Raw genomic sequence first — 13,716 nt, 5'->3', positions numbered from 1 at the left:
CTCTCTCTCTCTCTCTCTCTCTCTCTCTCTCTCTCTCTCTCTCTCTCTCGCACGCACGCACGCACGCACGCACGCACGCACGCACGCACGCACACACATAAAATACTTAATTACACACATTTGAGTAGATGTAATAAATTACTTAAATTCCTGTTTAAATGCAATTCATTCTGCCGTACCTGCAGTGTCTTCAGTCTTTGCCAGCAAATTAAAAGTTGAAGCTTAATCATTAAATTATTATCTTTGTGTTAGATTTATTTATAAATCACATTTTAACACTGCTTGTACCAATTAAATTTAAAAAAAACTAACACACATTCTCTATCACCTTAACAAGCAGCAGCTTCAGCTACAGACTGACTGACGTTACGTTTTCTCATTTGGAAACAGAACAATGTGTTAAATTGTAGAGACTCACCTGCAACACATGAAGAGTTGTATCAGCTGCAGCTCGTGACTCCGACATGTTTACGTTTATCAGCGTGATTCTCTCGTGTCGTGTCGGCGATTTTCAAAGCGGCATGTTTCTCATGTTTTATCTTTGTGAAGTTCTCCCACTCTTTGAAGGACTTGGGTCAAACAGTTTTCGCTGCGTTGGTCATTTGTAAAATTTACTTAATTTCCTTTGAAAACAGCCTCTGCTCTGCCTCCCCCCTCGCTCTGTTCAACTCGCGCTGCAGAGTTTTTTTTTTTTCCAAACTTTATTCAGTCAGTCAGCATTGACAATGAACTGCCCGTGAACAAAACGAAACGGGCTCTGCAGCACCGTGAAAGACGCATAATCGCGCGACACAACGAATCGATAATGAAATTCGTTGCCAACGCTTTTAATCATTGATTTTTATCGATTTTTGTCGATTTTATCGATTCGTTGTTGCAGCCCTACTTGTGACCTGTCCAGGGTGTCCCCCACCTCTCGCACAGTGATAGCTGGATATGGGCAACAGTGACCCCCATGTTTGTTATTGACATACATGTGAAATGATCAATGCTATGAATTTTCACCTGAGGTAAAATGTTGAGGCGTTTCCTATTTTTAATAAATCAAATTGCAGGGTCTGTTGGAGGTGATGACAGCTCTCATATGGACTCAGGAGGGGAGAGTAGACAATAATAATATTTAAACATTTGGATTATTTTTCGAAGAAGATCAGACTCTCATCGATAAAGAATAAAGTCTAAAATTCAGCTGGAAACGGAGACACTTTGAAAATCAAACGCTGGCTTTTATTTCTTTTGCAAAAGGAGAACTTGTCCTCGCTGGAGTCTCAAAGCAGACTGAGCAGATCGAGGAGGAGCTCTGAAGTACAAGAGGAGGGCGTACACAATTTATACTTTCACAGCACACGAACATTTCATGAGCAGACATTCAATTTCATGCAAGTGGAAATTTTCAGTTTGCAACATCCAAATGTGCTTCAGTTGGTGGGTGTGTTTTTCCCATCGGAAAGCTTATCTTGTAACAACATGTTTTTCTCTGTGGTTGGAACATTGTGACAGTTTGGATGTTTCACTTCTGCTAAACGAAGAACATCTTATGATCGTTTGCATGCAAGCGGTTGATACTCATTGGAACGTTTCTTATCTTCCTGCAGATGTTTCCTGTTGCGGAGGGGCTGCTTCTGCATGTTGTGTAAAAAGGCTTCTTCACTTTTCTTCAGAGTGCATCAGATTACATTAGGACATTGACCCTGAGTCCATCATGAACATTTAAAGAATAACAAGTTATTAAAAAGAAATGTAAACAAAAATATAATGGATACATGATCATTTTTCTTCCACATATTCATTAAAAGCTAGATAAATAAATAAAATGTTTACTATCATGTAAAGCAACACTGATTAACACATGCATGTTAGAATCGAGGTGCGGGGCCTCGTCAGCAGAGAAAAGGCCTCCTCTGCTGAGGATGTCTGACCTAAAAGGTATTTTGCCTGGTTGAATAGGAGTCATGTTGAAAAACACACATGTGCACACGCACACACAAACACGCACACACAAAGAATGCTTCAAGCTTTACAGAGATGGAAAGACATCGTCTTTTCAGACAAACTCTATATGTTAAAATGCACCCCAGTGAAGATTCACCTTCAAGTAATCGACAGATAAATGGATCCACCTTTGAATTATGGACAGTTTTAAACGGTAATACAAGTCGACATTAAATATGAGATTTAACAGAATGTCTTAAAGGAGTCGTGATGAGAGCTGGAATTATCTCACAGCAAGTGCCCTGCAGTTTTAAGATATAGTCTTAGTGTAAATTAAAGAAATGCAGATTAAAACTGGTAATTTTTTGTTTTCAAAAGAAATTTTCATTTTAACGGTGCCTGTCCCTTTAAAAAATTACTGGTTAAACAAAGATTATCTTTGAGGATTATTTAATTGATGTGATTTGTATATCTAGAACAACGTTAACCCTTCACAGGTCTCTGGAGCAGTGCTGGGGCTGTATGCACCCCCCCCCCCCCCCCCCATTTTTCTCTCTACAGGAGATGCCATAAGGAGAATTGAGAACCTAAAACTGTAAACTGGACAGATGGGACAACCAGTGAGGTATCAGTGTTATGGATGACTGAATACAAGTAAATATTGATGATCAGGAAAGACGCGATTCATGATTTTAAGTAATGACTATTGATTTTTCTATAATGAGATGAGATAAATGTCAGAGGTTGTTTTGGATAAAAATTAGGCTGGAATATTGTATATGATGTAAGGAGCAAACTCTAAATTGTCCCTAGGTGTGAGTGAGAAAGTGAATGGTTGTTTGTCTCGTTTGTGTCTATGTGTCCCTGTGATGGACTTGCGACCCGTCCAGGGTGTACCCCGCCCCTCGCACAGTGATTGCTGGACATGGGCACCGGCGACCCCCGTGACCCAAAATGGAACAAGCGGGTAAAGAAAATGGATGGATGGATATAAGGATCAAAAACTTTGCTAGATATTTGACTTCTAAATCACTTACAATGTTCAGTGACAGAGTTACAGGCAGATTAAATCAAAGCTATAGATGTTTTTATCTCAGGTAAGATTTTTGCAAGTGCTAACAGAGTTAGTTTTATTTTTCACTAGTTTTACTTTTTATTATTCTTTAACAGATACTGACAGAATATATATAATAATGAATTCTAACAACTACTAAGATGATTTATAGCTTATATATAATGACTTGTGAAATTTGGTGCATGAAGAAAAACCGAAAGTGTTGCTGATAAAATACTAAATGTGATGACTCAATTCAGTAAAACTTGACAGGAATAGGATGATGGGTAGAAGGATGGACTCTGTCTGGCTGGTTGCCAGCAGGGTGTTTGTGCTGTTTGTGTTTGTTTCTTATCACCTGTTCAGGTTACCTAAGATGAAAAAGATCCAGGGAAGGTGAACGCAGGGATCACCTGTGTGAGTTTGTGATCAACGTTCCCAGAGTGGGGTCAGATGAGTATGAACCATTGACTTACCCAGAATGAATGATAATTGATAATTATATATTGATAATGAAAATTATAGAAATTTAGTTAGATAACTGGAGTTTTGTGATATTTGTGGGAGAAGGATGTTTGTTCTTTTTTCTTGATAATGCAGCTTCAAACGAGTCGCTGACGGAAAGGTGGAGAGTGCAATGACAGGGGTTTGTATGATGGAGGCCGGACAGATGTCCGAGGAAATGCCCCTGATGAGGGGGAATGGAATGGAGTGCCAGGGAGGAAAAAGTCACCGGTTCTACTCCCTGAACTGAGAACATCACGCACCAAATGAGGGTGTTATCATTTATCATGAATGAGGGTTCTTTCAGATTCATACTGATCTGGCTGACAGTTTAAGTAACATCAAATTAACATCACTTATCATTATTAACATCTAATTAACGTTACCCGCACAGTGAAGGGTTTTCTATTTTCTGAATTTACCTTTAAACATAGATGGAGGAGCGTCTTTAAAATATATCTCTAGCCAATTAAACACTGTGACACAGTGAACTTGCTGATTTTTATTAAGCTATGAGTTAATAAATAATTATTGATAGACCTAGAGTTTTGGGATTTTTACATGTACTGAAATGATTATAGAACACTGTTTTGACATTACAAATATTTATAGGTTGTGTTTACAATGCTAATCAATTACTGATGTGATTATATGTGAAGCTAAGTCTTGGGGATTTTTGAAAGATAAATTAAAACAACTGCTATTATGGATATAAAGCAATATTTTGAAAGTAGAGTTACAAATTTCCTATCTGTTAATAAATCCCAAAACTGATTAGTTGAATGTGGGAGGAGAGAACTTACCATTTTTATTTGAAACAAAGGATTTTTAGAGTAAACTTCAGGATGTTATAACTAAGTGGCCCCTCCTAGTAGTGTGTTACAACCCAACGAGGTAGAAGTCAAACACTGATGATTATTAAGGAGATTAAACAGATAATATGAAGCTAAGTTCTGGGTAAATTTTTAACAATTAAGTACAGATGTGTACTTTAGAATTATGGTTAATTTGATTTTTGAACTCGGCATTAATTGGGTGACAGGTCTTCTACAACTACTTTGAGAGATGAGATGATTGATGGACTGACTAATTATGGGATGGGTTTAAAATTAACGTTTGCAGTTTATTGACAGTGTTATGGAGCGTTGTGATGATGTTTTTCTTAAAATTGACATGGTTGAACAAGACACTTTTGCATGGTACTGAGCTAAATATTACCTTTTAATTATTACTTGATGATTTGTTTATTTAATGACTATTTTATGTGTGAAGACATGGGTAAAAATGACATTTTAATGCGTTTTTTGTGCAAGTTTTAAGAGCTGATCATGATGAAATAACGCCACTAGATGGTGCAATTGCGATGATAAACTTAATCTTTGACGTTGTTTTCTATGAAATAACACATTTTTACAGCTGGACCATTGAAGAGGAGTTTAATAAATACATAAAATGGGTTTTTATAATAATAGATTTTCCAGGGGGTGAACTTATGACACTTTTCAATCCAAATTGATATTAAATTAAAAGGTGGCATGGGTAAATGGAATTGTTGGTTAATTACGAATGTTTTTATATTAAATCACAAATCACCAGAGGGAGTTGGCAGGTTCTGTTATTTACATACATATGCACGTTAAAACATGTTTAAAATGTTTGGATGTTATTCACACAAACACATTTTTTAGCTGTGACAGGCTAAACATACCGGTAGCACTCTGCAAATAAAATGGGACGGCACGATTGAAAAAGGGAAGGAGGCACAGAGTTTTTTCTTTTTTTTAGATGGACACGATGGACCAGGCCTGCCCTTGGAGTCAAAAAGGAAGATTAGGTACTACAAAACTGATTTACATTTTTAGATAAGAACGCTTTACTTGCATTAGGGCGCTTCCTGCAACTATTAAATCACATTTAGAGAAACTGACTTAGACAAATGTTAGAAATTTCCATTATGTATACGACCACACCTGGGAGAGGCTGAATTCCTAGGCAGATGTCCAGATGCTGGGTCAGGCGGCCTGAGGGCTGGCAGGTCACACGTTAGCCGTCTTATTTGACCTGAGGTGGTCGGGTCGCACGCTGTAGCCTGTAGGCATCTCCCGCCAACATATAAGGAGTAGTTCACATTCAACCAGAGGAAAGTGATTAATTGCTTGCTTATCTGGCGGTATTGGACTGGGAGTTTTTATGCGAGAGAACCCCTTTGGGGACTCTCGCCCAGGGGGAGTTGTTAAGATATTTCCTATTTAGACTGGTCTTATGTTTTGATCTGCTCAGAGATGGGATTATAATGAAATTATGACCCGGTTCTGACTGGGTTAAACTGGGCCAGTAAACTCTTAAGAGTCTCCCTGATAATTCAATATCTGTCAAGAAATAGTTTAATCAGCTTGCCACACGTAGGAAGGCTTTAAAGCGTTGGTTACGTACTGTAACCCCAGATTCTATGAGTATAGGCGTAGCCCTTTAAGGCCTTCGTTATGCGGAGCATAAGCACTGAAAAAATTTAGTCCACGCCCACCTGCTGTGTGGGCCCCACCCGGTCCGTATAAATTACGTTAAGAGCGGGAAATCGGCTCCCAAATAGCTTTTTCTTCAGCCATTTAGGAGCCAGTGAGGCCCGACGCTTAAAGGGCTACACCTATACTCATAGAATCTGGGGTTACAGTACGTAACCAACGTTCTATTTCGTATAGGCTTCGCCCTTTAAGGCCTTCGCTTTAGTGGGTAAAGGGCGAAGCAGATGTGGTCCTCGCCTCACTGGGTCCATTCGAACACAGTATGAAGCAGAAGCTTGCCCAAAAAACATCTTGTCACTCAGCTCCCTATGTGCGTAATTACGCATTGCGTAATTATGTGAGCCATGCACAGACGCATGTTGTGTAACTATGCGTTCATGGCTGAGCAGTATAGACCGATTAATAATAACAAATGACTGATTATTAATCAAATGAACTGATTGGTAACACTAGTCATGAACGGATTAGTGACAATAGAACCAAAATAACAGACACAACTTGTGACTGATAAACAACTCACACTGTGAAGCATGCAGACAGATGTGAGCTTAAACAGAGTTCCATGAAGACAACAATATTCATTCTGTTAGAGCACTAAGGACAGAATGTGTCATGGAACGGGCCGTCACATCACATAGAAAAGAGCGAATGAATGAACAGGGTGTTGACCACGCAGTCGCAGTGCAAAAATCCTGCATTGTCATACCATTATGCAATGCAGTCGAAGATGCGATATCCCTGGTCGAGTGCGCCCTGAGGTTGACAAGAGGCTCTAAAAACTGATGCTCTGTAGGCTTCAGAAGGAGGCCTCACACAGCCAGTGTGACAAGCGCTGGGGGGATAACGGGCGACCTGCAGGTGCATCTCTATAATGCACAAACAAATGTTGAGTTTGGCGCATTACAGCCGTGCGCACTATGTAACCCGTCAATGCCCGCACCGGACAGAGAAGATGGAAAGATGCTTCTTCTTCTGATCTGTGTGGGGGAGGGAAAAAACCCCTCTAACGATATCGCTCTTGATTTAAAAGAGCTTGTGATGTTTTTAGGCATAAAAGCTGGGTTTGGTCTTAAATCAGCTGAACCACCGTCAACCTGAATTCTGAGACATGACGGAGCGACAGAGAGGGCAGATGAATCACTCACCCTCTTAGCGGATGATAAAAGCCAACAGCAGAGCTGTTTTAAGAGACAAGAATTTAATTTGAACCTGATCCAGAGGCTCAAATGGAGCTTTGATCAGGGCTCGCAGGACCAGCGTTAACTCCCACTGTGGCACAAGTGGGCGTGAAGCAGGCCTGCGTCTCTGTACGCCTTTTAGAAACCGCTTCATCAGCGGGTGATTAAAAGCTGTTCTGTCTCCTAACGTTTCGTGGCAGAAAGAGATGACTGCAGCGTACGTTTTAATCGTGCTGAAAAACCAACTTCCTGTCCATCAGCTGTGTAGAAAAAACAACACGCCGCCTAATGGGCATGAGGTGGCCTCTACACCTTTCTCTGTACACCAGCGCTGAAAAAAACTGTCTACTTTGATGTGTACAGTGCTGTGGTAGATGCAGCACGTGAACCCTGGATTGTGCGCACTACCTCCTGAGGGAGACCCATCCTCTCTAAGCGGAACCGCTCAATGGCCGGATCCACAGGTGCTGGCCTATTTCTGGGTAACTCCTGATCGCTCCCCTTGGAGGAGAGCGTCCTCCCTTCATGGCAGTTTCCACGGGCGCCTCAACAGCAGGCGTTGTAGGGCTGAGAACCATGGTGTGTTCACGCGCTAGGGTGCCACCAGGAGAGCTGTCAATCCCTCCTCCTGAACTCGGTTCAGGAAACCGTAAAATCAGAGGAGGTGGAGGAAACGCGTGCAGAAGCGTTTTGGACCATGGGCTGTAGGGAAATGCATCCATCCCCAGTGGTGGTTTGTCTCGCGGTCTCAAGGAAAACCATAGTTGACACTGAGCGTTCTCTCGTGTCGCAAACAGGTCCACAGCTGCTTTGCCAAATTTCTGCCGCGTCTGAGCCATCAGGCCTGGATAGAGAGTCCAGTCCCCGTGACGTGGACCGTCCCTGGACATCACATCTGCCCCTTGTTCAGAACACTGGGTATGTAAACTGCTCTGATGGAGAGCAGATTTTGGTGAGCCCAACACAGTAGCTTTCGTGCAATGTGTAATATCTGGACTGAGCGCATACCCCCCTGCTGGTTTATGTACGCAGCAGTCACCTTGTTGTCTGTGTAAATCGATACATGTTGGTTCTGTAGCACGGGAGCAAAGTGCTGAATCACATTCAGCACCGTGACACACTCCAAAAACATTTATGTGGGCTGATGTGTGATGGGCCACAGTGCCCCTACTGCTTGAGATAGGCATGTCCCCCCCCAGCCTGACAGCGACGCCGTCCATGAAGACTGACACGTGACGTTGGTCTGCTGACGGAGGCTCCCTCCGACAGAACCAGGGTGTTTCCCCAGTGTCAGAGGTCTGCTCTCACGGAGGGAGGGACAGTGATCATCCGTCTCTTTGTTTTACTGGATCCACACGCAGACGCACAAACTACCTCTGGCGGCGTCTCATGTGTAATAAACCCAGCGGGACCACTGTGTGAACTGATGACATCATTCCTAACAGCTTCATGACAGGGACAGCTGTTACCACTCTGCCAGGTCTTACGTGGCGGAGCTGGTCTCTAAAAGTGTCAATTCTCGTTTGTGATAAACGAGCCTTCATGGTGGTTGAATCTAACTCCACTCCCAGATAAACAATTGTCTGGGCCGGGAAAATTGAGCTTTTCTTCCAATTTATGGCAAAAAACTCAGATGTGACAGGTGTGATGTCAACACCTGAGCTTGCATCACTGCTTCCTGTCTGGAGCGTGACCAAAACTCTCATCTCTGCTCTGTGTAACAGATGCAGGGCTGTCTCCACACACTGAGAACGTACGAGGCGCGAGGGAATACCCGACCGGCAGCACTTTGTACTGATACTTCATCCCCTGAAAGGAGAAAACGCAGGAATTTTCTGTGTTTTGGGATGATCGGTATGCATTTCTCTGGATGTTGTTCAACAGCTGACTGGTTGTCAACATGTGAAAAAACGGTCTGTCCATGATCGCCTTGTTGAGACTGACAGATCCAAAATCGATCTCATCCCTCCGATCCGTTTGGGAACCAGGAAGTAACGTGAGTAAAACCCTGTGTTTTCCTCTCCGTTGGGAACCCTGGAGATTACTTTTATCAGAAGCACTTGAACTTCTGCATTTAGGGATGAGATTTGGTCTGGTGATGACAGGACCGTCTCTATAACTCTTCTGAACGGAGGGGGTCGTGTTGCAAACTGTAACTATTTGCATAACACCTTGTCCATCCATCTGACCGGCGAGCATGTTTTAGCCACTCTACGTAACGTTCGTGGAGTGAACGTGCGTTTAAGTGATGCATCGTGTTTTGTACGGCTGTCACCAGTCCGCCCCTCAACCGCTGTCATGCGTCGCGGGAATGTCTTCCGCGTGACCCAAGGCGAGGCTTCCTCGAAAAAAAGGCTCTGAACGCGCCCGTGCGCTGCATTCGAACCGCGGACCAACCTTCATGTACAGGTGGGCCGGTGTGTGCTGAGGCGAAGCGTGTGACAGCTGATGACGCCGTGGGGCTGCGCGTTCAACGTCGCTGTGCGAACGTTGAGAGGCGGAGGGCGTGACTTCATCTACGCCGTGCTGTTGGAGTGAAGGCTGAGAGCCCCGCGGGAGCACACGTTTTCTCTGGAGGGACGCGCGCCGCTCTCGCCGGAGGGACGCGCACTGCTCCCGCCGGAGGCGGGATTCGTCACCGGGTTTGTTCGTCTCACGCTTATGCTGCCGTGAGCTGCCGAGTGCAGAGACGCGATGGGTGACGGCTGCTCGCGTTTGCTTCGGTGAGGCGTGTGTTGCTCTTGTGAGAGCGAGGACCTCCACCCGACCCGGCCTGCGGTCCCACATTCATACCGATGTGAGCCGGTGAGCGCCGGGCAGCTGTGTGTGTGCGCCATCAACGTAGCGCCGTTGGATGAAGACTGTTTTCATTGCACGAGTGCGCATTTGACACCGCTTGGGTGAGGATCGTGCAGCTCGGATTGACAACAAGTTATTTTGCTTACCATTGTGTCGTGTGATTGACTCGTCATGTCTTGGAGCGGCGGTGAGTTTTAAAAAACCTTTATTAAAGGACACAGGCTCATTATGTGTGGAGGATGTGTGCGCAGCCGCTGTGAGGTCATCCGAGCTTACAGACTGGCTAAAAACAGACACTTCGATCATTGAATGATGATTTATTTCAACTTTCGTGTCACTTTTACACACACCCTCCGTAGACCGTCATTTTTTTAAAACTTCTCCCCTTTGAGCTCTGGGATTTGTTTGCCCAGAGCGCTGTCTTGTAGGCGATCTCTGGGGAAACGCTGAACTGCAGGTTGCCGGGATGAAGAGGGCTGAACTCTGACGGGCGGGGCTGGTGGTGGAGCTGAGCAAGACGCCGCCGCCATGGCCGGGATGAGCCGCGCGGCTTGATGAGGTGGTGCACGGCCTCTGGCACCTCCTCCGACTGCTTCGAGTTTGCCAGCGTGGTTTTGAAGCTGCTCCTGAACGGCGTGTCCGCCGTGATGGGGCCCTCCATCAGGTCTTTGTGCAGTTTCTCCGGCAGCGAGGGAGAGTGACGGAGCTAGGTGGATGTTGAATCATCGTCATCCACGCTGCAATCCTGGACAGGCAAACCGTAGAAGAGGCACACATACTGAGGATGGCGTAGGCTGCCTTACAGAGGGAGTTCTTGGTCTCCTAAGGCAGGTCTGCGGCCTCCAGCTCCCACATGCTAACTGCTAGCAGCGCCACGTTGTTGTTAGCTGCGACTGCCTGAAAAGCACATTGATGGGCTCGATTGGAGAGCGTGGTCACCGTTTGGTCGTGTTTCCCAGGAGGGACGGGACGCTGATCCAACCTGGACAGCTTCGCTCCGAAAGCTTCCGCGAGGCTTGGCTCAAGGGGGGTTACCGAGGGATAGCCCCGCTCGGTGAACCCCTCCACTCTGGTGATGGGTGCGGACTAGAGACCGGCTCCCCCAATCTACCAGGAAAGAACCGTCTGTGGCCGCGCCCGTAGGACGTCCTGTTGGAACACGAGGCCATATGGATCAAGACGTTGGGCCGGAATGGAGCCCGGTAAACAACCTTCCCGCCGGATCATCCGAACTGATAGAAAAAAAGGGGTCCCATCATGTCAGCCTCCTCCTGGGTTACGCCGGGCAACCCCTGAGGGCGCCGTCGGCCGGGAGCGGTGTGATCGCCGATGCGAACGAGGTGGGATGGGGTGAGCATTCACTCAGCCCCCCTCCACCGACACTACGCTCTCCAGGAGGGAATGAGCAGCGGGGGCTGCAGCTGAGCACGCCTGTCCCGGAGGAACCATCCGATTCGCTCCGAGGGTCGGCGATAAGAGGAAAAAATTACAAGATGGCGTTGTCCAGCGTGTAGTGACCTGTCACTGAGAAATATTCCTCGGCGCATACCTTGAAATAAGACTGCTCGTCAGCTTCTCCTCGGGGAGGAGAACTCACCGGACGACCGGAGGTCGACTGCCGGGCCAAGCATCCTTAACAAAGGTTGGTCATTTACACAATTTTCCTTCTTTGTTCTTCTGACAGTGCTAATTAGCTCGATGAAGAAAAAATGGGAGCCGATTTCCCGCCCTTAACGTAATTTATACGGACCGGGTGGGGCCCACACAGCAGGTGGGCGTGGACTAAATTTTTTCAGTGCTTATGCTCCACATAACGGGATAAACCCACTAAAGCGAAGGCCTTAAAGGGCGAAGCCTATACGAAATAGAACACCGTCTCGTGTTTTCCTAACACGTCAGTCCACATGAAACCACACTTAGTTATGCCCCCTCACACGCTGACAGGTTGAGCTCCCCTTCTGCGCAAGGTGGAGTCTAGGACCCCATAAATGAGTGACGACACGGGACTTGGGGGCTCTTCCGGTTCTGTGAGCGCATCACAGTCCAGGGAGTTCAGCGCTGTGAAATTGTAATCTTCTCCTGCCTTGTTTAATATAATTGGTAAAACTCAATGGATGTTTCCTTGATTTATTTGTTAGCATGAGTTGCCACTTCTGAAGGAGGTTCGAGCCGGGGGTAAAGACATGAGCTGGAGGGGGTTTCCGGATCCAGTGTCCAGCTCCCGTCCGTCTTTAACAACCCATAAAGGAAGAAGTGGGTAAAGATAATGGATGGATAGAGAAAGCCAAGTAGCTAAGCTAATCCAATACTGGTAATTTATGTTACTGATTTTATGCACTTCTATATTTGCTCCTATTTTTGGTAGAATATAAAATTATGCAAAAAGATTTGATACAGTAAGGAACCTAAAATTATTGTTTTAAATGAATGTTCTATTTGTTTACATTTTTGTATAATCTTTTCATATCGTCAATTACACAATTTAAACAAAATTTGTGACCATTTCAATAGAAACATAATTTCCGAATCAACTCGTGACACCAAAAATCGGATTCAAATCACCAGACACAGAGATTTGCATCCTTATTTTCACAAAATGAAAATACAAAAAAAAAAAAAACACAAAACTGTGACAAAATATTATTGATCCATATTCACAGGCGTACATTAAAATCATTTTTGAATATAGACCAGCAAGAAAGGCACCAATCAACTAGTCAAAACAAGAAAAACGCACAGTAGTTTTATTTTTATTTAACTTACCAACACAAAAGTTCTCTAATCTTTTGATGTGGGGGCGAGATTGAAACTTCCTGTGGAAACAGATGAGCAGAATGTTGGTAGCGTTACAGCTTCGAGAGCTAACATGTGTTTATGTACAGTACAGTGTTTGTACCAAACAAGTCGTTAATGGGGCCTACATTACCCAAGCACGAAACGTAGCTGCTAACAGCTGCTAACATCTACAGCTGCTAACATCTACTGATGCTAACAGCTTCAGATGCTAACATACAATAAGCTGCAGCGTTACAAGCCTCTGGCAGCAGCAACTTGAAACTAAATCACACAATAAACTCTTTCACTCAGAAGAAGCCTTTTTTCATTAGTAATTGAAATAAATCACGAAGATACATACAAGGTTACGTAGCTTCGATCGCGTAACTTTTTTTCTTCTTCTTCTTCTATTGATACTTTCTTCTTCTTCTTCTTCTTCTCGTTTTGTGTTTTGGCGGTTGACAGACCAACGTAAAGTGCATTACCGCCACCTACTGAGCTGGAGTGTGGACAGGAGATATATAAAAAAAAAAAACTAAAAAAAAAACTAATTCTGTGAAATTAATTTAGCACCTCAACTAAATTATTTCCATTAAGTTTGTATCCCTCAAGAAAATACCAATTTGGTTTTTAACTTTGCTGATGTTACTACTAAAAACATATCTAAATGTAAATTGAATATTAATTTTATTTATTTCTTTTTGGAGAAGCTTTCTTTCTGCGTTATACCCAGGGCATTCCATAATGACATGCTGTACTGTTTCAGGGAGACTGCTGGTGCATTTGTTACATAGTCCTGTTGCATGTTTACCTATTATTTTCAAATATTTATTAAGTCCAGTGTGTCCTATTCTAATTCGAGTAATTATTGATTCTAATCTCCTGTTACTTCCAGTTTTTCTTGTATAACCTACTTTTTCCTGTATGTTATGTAAATGTCTTCCTGTGTCAG

General features: G+C 44.1%; 1 long non-coding RNA gene across 1 annotated transcript in view; it reads right to left on the bottom strand.

Moving 5' to 3' along the window:
- Positions 1–13,247, bottom strand: part of LOC119422049 — an 18,640-nt gene extending 5,393 nt beyond the window's left edge. Inside the window, exons 1-2 of the long non-coding RNA XR_005187394.1 lie at positions 13,126–13,247; positions 12,753–12,802 (exon numbers count right to left, since the gene is read on the bottom strand). This is a non-coding gene — a long non-coding RNA (uncharacterized LOC119422049). The remainder of the gene's footprint in view (positions 1–12,752; positions 12,803–13,125) is intronic.
- Between the last annotated feature and the right edge of the window lie 469 nt (positions 13,248–13,716).

The sequence above is a fragment of the Nematolebias whitei genome, chromosome 15 (assembly GCF_014905685.2).
Source record: "Nematolebias whitei isolate Nwh7 chromosome 15, NemWhi1, whole genome shotgun sequence".
In the NCBI taxonomy this organism is placed as follows: Eukaryota; Metazoa; Chordata; class Actinopteri; order Cyprinodontiformes; family Rivulidae; genus Nematolebias; species Nematolebias whitei.
Note: the sequence above shows the minus strand (reverse complement) of the source record. Positions and strands in the feature narration are given on the sequence as shown.